Genomic DNA, 9,048 nt, shown 5'->3' with positions numbered 1-9,048 from the left:
CCTCCTCCTCCCTTCTCCTCCTCCTCCTCCTCCCTTCTCCTTCCTTGGTCTCTGGAGGGCAAGGACACAGATATGCTCTCCTGGGCCCAGCCTGTCTCTCTGGAGATGAGTTCCTGAAACGCGAGCCCAGAAGCGAGGGCGGACAGCCCCAGGGGAGGGCTGAGTCCACCCTGCTGTGGGGACCCTGGACCCGGCCTGGCCGGAGTGGGAGCTGGGGAAGGCGCCCCATGCCCACTCAGGCTTCCCTTCCTCTGCCCCTGGCCCACCTGGGTGCCCGGACCACTCAGGGCCTGGGTGAGGTGGATTCTAGAATGTGACTCGGGCAGCAGAGAGCTGGGGGGGGGATCCTCCCCTGTCTCCCCGCTGCTGGGGCAGCCAGGGAACCTCATCTCCACCAGCTGCGCCCACAGAGGAGGGGGCCCCTGCAGCTGCGGCCTTGGCTCTGGAGTCACTGTGCTGGGCAGAGAAGCCTCCGCCCTGGGCCACACTGGGCATAGGGCACCAGAAATGAGTCATTGCACTCACACCTGTAATCCCAGCTACTCAGGAGCCTGAGAAGTGAAGATGGGAGTTTAAGCCAGCCATGAGACTTTTAGTTCTAATTAACCAGCAAAAAGCCAGACAGTGGAGATGTGGCTCAAGTGGTAGAGCACCATGCAAAAGCTAAGAGACAGCACCCAGAACCTGAGTTCAAGCCCCAGGACCAGCACAAAACTACAAAAAAGAAAGGAGTCATTGTTGGGTCACCCCGTTGCCCAGTTGCGTCCTTGGCAGCGCCTCTGGCCGGTCCACTTGCTGATGCCAGGGTATCCCTGGGCCCCTCCCTTCCTCCCTTCTCCACCTGGATGGGTCTGTGAAAGCCCGGATTCTTCCACCAGGCCAAGCTGGCTGATAGATGCTGATGGCTTCTGCCATGCCTGCAGGATGCACAGACTGAGGGTGGAGGCTGGGCACACAGCACGGGCAAGCAGGACAGCTATCCTGCAGCTCCCTAAGCGTACTCAGGGGCCCAGCTGCCCACATAGAGTTATTGGAGGCGAAGGAGAGAAACAGAGCATCACCAGGTTTGACACCATGAGAGCGGGGTGGAGGTGCGGGCTGCTGCTGATCTTCTCACACCAAAGGGCCTCCCAAGCCAGCTGGTATCTACTGCCCCGCCCCGCCCCGCCCCGCCCCGTCCCATCCCACCCCATATAGGAGGGAACTTGGGCCCAAAGATCTCAGGTGTAGCTGAGCTCCTGTGACCCCACTACCCTCCCCTACCTCGTGGGGTCATTTTGAGGCTTGGCGGCTTCGATCTAGAGGATGTTTCTTTGGGGCAGCGTGAGTGCCAAAGGCAGATATTCTAGAAACCTGAGTTCCCAAGTTGGGTCTCAGCAAAGACATCCTTCATTAAGTCCTTTCTATGTGCTGAGCCTGAAAGAGCTGTTTTAATAAAAACAGAAGAAGCCCAAGACCCAGCTCCTGTTCAGGGAGCTAACCAGCCGGCAGAAGGGAGATGAAGACAGATACTCCGGAGGAGGGACGAGGAGGAAGCAGCCCCAGCCCTCCCGGCAGGCCTGATCTGTGGCTGTGTGCCAGGCTTTCTGTGGCTGCTTCCCCCCAGGTTCATTTCCCCCTTTTTTATTTCCTTCCGGTTTTGAGGCTTGAACCCCGCACCTCACATGTGATCTCTCCCACTGAGCTCCATCCCCAGCCTTTTTTTTTTTTTTTAAATAAAGTCTCTCTTCCTTTGTCCCACAATCCCCCTTGGCTCCACCTCCTGAGTAGCTGAGATTACAGGCGTGTGCTGCCAGGCCCAACCCCTTGTCTTCTTCTGGCTGAAACCCAAGGACCTGCGCTCCAAGCCCCTCCAGCTCCTACCTCCCCCCTCCTGCTGCCCAGGGCTCGGGGCTCCCCCAGGCCATCCCAGCCTCACCTCCACATACTCCGCAGAGTTCTGTAACACCCACACACGGCAGCAGCGCTGGGTGGCAGCCATGTGCCTCGGGCACCTGAGAGTACCTTTCCCAGGCCTCCCCTCAGGCTGAACGCTCCTTTCTCTGTCACCCCAGCCTCCGGGCTATGCTAGCTTCCATTCCAACTTCAACACCCTGCTAGGAAGTTGCCTCCTCCAGGAAGCCTTCCTGTTGTTCCCTCTCCTCAAGCGTAATCCTCCACCAAGTCCCAGAACCGTGCCTAGTTCCTCAGCTCAGGCTCTGCTGGTTTGGGAACCTTTCTCCTCCAGCTGAGTTCTTTTTACAAGGCGGCATTCTGCTCATTTCCCCATCCTCCATTCCTCGCGTGGAGTGTGGCACTTGGAAGAGCTCAGTGGGTGTTTGATGAAGGCCAAGGTGTGTACCAGCCTGGGCACAACGTGGGCATGAGCTGTGTACAGAGGAGTCTGTGACATTGCAGGATCTGAGCTAAGTGGGGTGAGGCAGAGTCAGGGAGACAGAGACAGACACAGAGAGACACAGAGAGACAGACACAGACACACAGAAAGAGAGAGGGGGGGGCTGGGAAGGTGGGTCAGTGGTAGAGCACTTGCCTTGCATGCCTGAGGCCCTGGGTTCGATTCCTCAGCACCACATAAGCAAAAAGAAAAAAGCCGGAAGTGGCGCTGTGGCTCAAGTGGTAGAGCGCTAGCCTTGAGCTGAAGAGCTGAGGGACAGCACCCAGGCCCAGAGTTCAGACTGCACGACCGGACCTAAAATAACAACAATAACAACAAGAGAGAGACAGAGAGACACACACACAGAGAGATAGACAGAGAGACACAGAGAGAGACACACACATACACACAGAGACAGACACAGAGAGAGAGACAGAGAGAGAGAGAGAGAGAGGGACAGGGGGAGACAGAGAGAGAGAGAGAGAGAGGGAGGGACAGAGGGACAGAGGGAGACAGAGAAAGAAATCTGGGCGTTGGTGGCTCACACTTGTAATCCAGGCTACTTAGGAGGCTGAGATCTGAGGATCCTGGTTGGAAGCCAACCTGATCAGGAAAGTCTATGAGACATTATTATTACTATTATTATTATTTACCAGTCCTGGGGCTTGAACTCAGAGTCTGGGGTGCTGTCCCTGAGCCTCTTTGTGCTCAAGGCTAGTGCTCTACTGCTTGAGCCACAGCACCACTTCTGGCTTTTTTTCTGAGTAGCTTATTGGAGATGTGAGTCTCATGGATGTTCCTGCCAAGGCTGGCTTCAAACCGTGACCCTCAGATCTCAGCCCCGTGAGAAGCTAGGATTACAGGCCTGAGCCACCGGCTTCCCTATACCTCTTCCCTCTAATGAATCACCAAAAAGCCAGAAGTGGAGCCAGTGGCTCAAGGGATAGAGTGCTAGCCTTGAACAAAAAAGCTCAGGGACAGTGTCCAGGCCTAGAGATCAAGCCCTAGAACCCGCAGGGGTAGACACACGCACACGCACACACACACACACACACACACACACACACACACACACACACACACACACAGAGGGGGAAAGAGACAGAGAGCCAGAGCCAGAGGGAGGGAGAGGGAAGGAGGGAGGGAGGGAGAGCTGCTGAGAGGCTGCACCGCCCACAGGCACACACGCCGCCCCCCCCCCTCCGTCCATCTGTGGATTTCACAGCTTGTCCTTTACCAAGCCTTGTGCCAAACCATGTGTTTGGTTTGGGGAAATCATAAACTCCAGCCCCTGACCTTGTAAGTAACTGAGCTGCTCATGGCAATAGACCAGAGTGTTCCAGAAGCCAGAGGGCGCCATGTGGAAGGCAGAGAGGACAGTCAGTCTCCGTGTCTCTGCTTCTCACGTTTATGCCCCTGGGAACCCAAATCCACCAAGCCACTGGCTTTGTTTTCTTGTCTTTTTTCTTGGTGGTCCTGGGGATTTAATTCGGGGTCTTGTGCCGCTTGAGCCATGCCTCCAGTCCCTTTGGTTTCCATTATTTTTCAAATAGTATCTCACTTTTTGCCCAGGTCAGCCCGGACCGCGATCCTCCTCTTTCTACTTCCTTCATGGCTGGGATGACAGCCAAGGACCACCACACCCAGCGCCAGGCTGCTTTTTAAGCCACTTCTGCGTTCCTCCAGTGACACAAAAATCTCTTTGTTCCCCAGGAGATTTTGACATGTTTCATTTGCTTTTGAGACAGTGGTTTCTATTTCCCCTGTCTCAGCCTCTCTGGCTCTGGGACTACAGGGTGCCACCACACCACCCTGCCTGGCTTTATCTTGTTTACTTGTGCAGCTAGAGGCCAAACCTCCTCCTGAGACACACACACACACACACACACACACACACACACACACACACACACACACACACACACACACACACACACACACACACCCTGGCTTCCAGCTTCCAGTGAAACATCAAAGCCACGTGTGTCCTGCTTAGCACAGGGCAGAGAAACCTTGCTTTTCTGAGGGAGATGCAGACCTCGCACCCGCCACTACTGCAGCAGGGATCCGAGGGCCTGGCAGCCAGGCCCGCGTGACCCGGCTCCTGCAAGCAGACCCCAAAGCCCCCAGTACTGCAGCCCAAATTCCACCTGTCTGGCTCTCTGGGGGGGTGTAAATGGGCTCCCAGAACATTCCCAGGATGCATGGTGAAGAGCGAGTCTGTGGTGGACCTGAGAGGAGGTGGGGCTGGTGCCGGGCTCCTGCCTGTAATCCCAGCTGTGCAGGGCGCTGAGATCTGTGGATCATGGTTTGAAGTCAGTCAGCCTGAGTCCATCATGGACAGAAAATCTGTAAGATTTTTTTTTTTGGGGGGGGGGTGAGGTTGGTCATGGGTCTTGATCTCTGGGCCTGGGCGCTGTCCCTCAGCCCTTCAGCTCAAGGCCAGAGCTCTAACGCTTGAGCCATCAGCACCACTTCCGCTTTTCTGAGTGGTTTATTGGAGATAAGAGTCTCTCGACCTTTCCTGCCCAGGCTGGCTTTGAACCTCGGTCCTCAGATCTCAGCCTCCTGGGTAGCTAGGATGACAGGTGTGAGGCACTGGTGCCTGGCTCTGTGAGACTCTTATCTCCAGTTAACCAGTACACACTGGGAGGGGAGGCGTGGCTCACTGGGTAAAACACCAGTCTTGTGAGCTACAGCTCAGAGGACAACATCCAGGTCCCGAATTCAAGACTCAGCACAGGGCTGGGAAGGTGGCTCAGTGGTAGAGCGCTTGCCTTGCATACCTGAGGCCCTGGGTTCGATTCCTCAGCACCACATAAGCAAAAAGAAAGAAGTCATCAAGACTCAGCGCAGACACAGTTGAAAAAGATGAAGAAGGAGATGGGGAGGAAAGGAGGGGGAGTCTGGCAGGATGCAGGGGGGCCGTGGGAGGGGGAAGGGGCCGAAGACTTGAGTGGTCTCCAGCTGATAGGACCACAGACAGACAGATGGAAGGACAGGCTGGGGCAGGAGGCAGGAGAAGCTCAGAGGCTGCCGGTCCGGGCTCAGGATGATGTTCCGGCCAGAAAGAAGCAGCCCGTCCGGCAGAATGGACGGCCTTGCTAATTGGCCGTTTTTGGTTTTTATGTCTTTTCACTAGCAGGATACAATAACAGCTCCTCGCTCGGCTGTCTCCTGGTTCGGGAAATGAGCGCTCATAAACCACCTGAGTGTTTTTCCGTGGCTGAAGTGAGGCACCGTGGAGCTGTGGCTCAAGTGGTCGAGCGCCAGCTTTGAGCAAAGTAAAAAGCGAAGGGACGGGCCCTGAGTTCAAGCCCCAGGAGCAGCACCCCACCCCACCCCCAATAAAACCCCTCCGCGAGAGAGCGGGGCTCCTCCCCAGACCCCACTGACAGCCACAGGGAGGCAGGTGCTCCAGAAAGGGGGTCGGGGAGGGGAGCGGGTCTCCATGGTGACCAGGGAGGAAGTTGCCCAGGCAACTCCTGGAGGTCCAGGCCATGGGCTCTGCTCCCACGAGTGGGGGCTGGCGTTGTCATGGAAACCCCTGGCAGCTTTGCCGAGCGGGACGCCCTCCCAGGCCCCCCCCCAGCCCTCAAGGATGGGCCCAGAAGGTGAAGGCTCAACTGCCAGTCAGCATAGAGTGACAGCTTGTAGGGAGGGAGAGTGGAGAAAGTTCTAGAACACAGTGTCCTCACCACCACCCCTCTGCTGTCCTCTCCCCATCCACCCCCCAGCCTCCCCCCACCCTGTTCCTGACCTACCAGGCACAGTCTGGGGAGGGTGGTCTAGCTCTCCACCTCTCTGCCCTTCTTCCTCCACAAGCTGTTCATCAGGCAGAGTCTGCTCAAGGGTCACCATGACAACCAAACCAAGCCTCCCGTCTCCATGGTGATAAGCCCTCAAAGTTATTTTTATTTATTTATTGAGAATTTCAAAGGACTTTCCATCCCCTTCGCTGGGCCTGGCATTGGGCAGATGGGGAGGGGGGGTGGAGGGGGATAGAACTGTCAGGAACAAAGCCGGTCACTGGTGGCTCATGCCTGTCATCCCAGCTACTCAGGAGGCTGAGAACTGAGGATCATGGTTCAAAGCCAGCCCGGGCAGGAAAGTCCATGGGACGCCTATCTCCACTAAACCACTCAAAGATCAGAAGTGGAGCTGTAGCTGGAAGTGGTACAATGCTAGCCTTGAGCAAAAGGGCTTAGGGACAGTGTACAGGCCCTGAGTTCAAATCCTACAACCATCAAAACAATAATAACATTTATAATAATATTTATAATAATAACATTTACAATAATAATATTTATTGAAATGGACTCCAGGAAATGGAAACAAGAGCCTTTGTTTTCTTTGTTGCTGTTTTTGGTTTCTTTTCTTTTTGTCTTGTTTGTGTATTTCTCTGTCATTGGAAGGGTAAATGAGGGGGTGCAGAAATGGAGGGACAAAGTGTGAACAAATGCAGCAGTAGGGCTCGCTGGACACTATGTTCAGAAAATGAACGATACAATTTATGGGTGGGGACAGGAGAGAAAAACTGGGAGAGAGCAAAGGAAGGGGGAGCATTGTCCAAAAAGAAATGTACTCTTGGAAGTGGTGCTGTGGCTCCAGTGGTAGAGCGCTAGCCTTGAGCTGAAGAGCTGAGGGACAGCGCCCAGGCCCAGAGTTCAAGCCCCGGGACTAACCAAAAAAAAGAAAAAAGAAAAAGAAATGTAGTCTTTACCTGACTTGTATAACTGTAACCTCTCTGTATATCATCTTTATAATAACAATAAATTGTTTTAAAATGCCAGCCTGGAGGTGTGGCTCAAGTGGTAGAGCACCAAGTGAAAGTGCCAGGTCTTGAGTTCAAGCCCAGCACCACCAAAAATTAAAACGCAGCCAGCTGCCAGTGCCTCTCACACCTGGAATTCTAACTACTCAGGAGACTGAGATCGGAGGGTGGCAGTTCAAGCCAGCTTGGTAGAGAAGTCTGTGGGAATCTCGTCTCCAATAAGCTACTAAAAAAGCTGGAGGTAGTGCTGTGGCGCAAACGGTACAGAGCGAGGCTCGAGCAAAAAAGCCTAAGCTCCGAGTTCAAAGCCCAAGGACTGACACAGTAAATAAATAAATGAAGCCGGGCACCGGTGGCTCACACCTGTAACCCTAGCTGCTCAGGAGGCTGAGATCTGAGGATCATGGTTCAAAGCCAGCCGGGCAGGAAAGTCTATGAGACTCCTATCTCCAATGAACCACCAGAAAACTGAAACTGGCGCTGTGGCTCAAGTGGTAGAGTGCTGGCCTTGAGCTGAAGAGCTGAGGGACAGCGCCCAAGCCCAGAGATCAAGCCCCAGGACAAAATAAAATACACACACACACACACACACACACACACACACACACATATATACATACGTATGTACATACATACATACATACATAAGTAACCAGTGACCATACAGAAACATACAGAGCCCAACGGAATAAAAGCAGGGAGATGATGACACCACACCTGGAGCAAAGGGGAAGCAAGGTAAAGCGGCCGTCAGTGCACAAGCCCGCACGCTGGAGGACTGAGAGGAAGGAAGAAGTACCCCAAATCCAGCAGCAGTGGGGGTGAGCAGTCCCAGCCCGGCCACGAGGGGCCTGGGAGGAGGGGCTGGGGCGTGGCTTCCTGGTGGCTGCCTGGGCCTGGGTTCCAATCCTGTTACTGAAAAAAAAGAAAAGAAAAGGAGGAAGAAGCAAATAAAGAGAAGGGGAGGGGAGGGGAGGGGAGGGGAAAGTAAGGAAAGCAGAAAGGGGAGCAGGAAGGGGAAGGGAAGGGCGTCCTCATCTTCCTAGGATGGTCCTGACTCGAGAAGGTGATGTCTGCTGCTGTGCAGTGTCCCGCAGCACCTGCTCCTCAGCTGGGCCAGGAGGGAGGGAAGAGAAAGGGAAGGGGAGGAGGGGAGGGGGAGAAGGGAGGGGAGGGAAGAGAAGGGATTGGAAGGGGGGAAGGGAAGGGAGGAAAGGGAAGGGAAGGGGAGGGGAGGGAAGTGGAGGAAAGTGGAGGGAAGGGGAGGAAGGGAAGGAGAGGGAAGGGAAAAGGAGGGGAGGGGAGGGAAGGGGAGGAAAGGGAAAGGGGATGGAAGGGGAGGGGAGGGAAGAGGGGATGTTTGTTACTGCAGCATACCCTACCACACGCATCTTGATGGACGTGGGCCCTATCCGTAGTTCCTGAGTGAAGGTTACGGAGAGAAACGCAGAAGGAAGGGACCTGTGCTCCCCACCTGTCACCCCCTCTGGCCCCTCCTGCTCCGCATAGGACTGGGGTGCGGGGAGCTGGGTGCGGGGAGCAGCCCTGCCGGCCCCAGGGGGGAGGAGGCTCCTTCCCTTCCCTTCCTGCAGGAAGAATTTGCTGTGAATGCGTGGGGATGAGTGGAGGCTGTGGCGGCCATGGCAGTCTTTATCTCCTTGGGGTGGGGGCAGGGTCGGCCAGGCCGGGAGGAAGTGCGCCAGCTTGGCTTGAGCATCATTCATTCCTCCTGGCTGTCAGGCTGGAGCCTCTGACGCCTTCACTCACCAGGCCTGAAGAAACTCCTGCCTTGGTCTGGAGAGGGGAGGGGGGTGGGGTGGGGGGCTCCTTCCCTTCCCCAGGGGGGTCAGAAGGGAGGAAGCCAGCGAGGAAGGAAGCAGGGCCGGCCACGGGGAGCAGG

Source organism: Dipodomys ordii, unplaced genomic scaffold (genome assembly GCF_000151885.1).
Source record: "Dipodomys ordii isolate 6190 unplaced genomic scaffold, Dord_2.0 Scaffold6, whole genome shotgun sequence".
Classification (NCBI taxonomy): Eukaryota; Metazoa; Chordata; class Mammalia; order Rodentia; family Heteromyidae; genus Dipodomys; species Dipodomys ordii.
Note: the sequence above shows the minus strand (reverse complement) of the source record.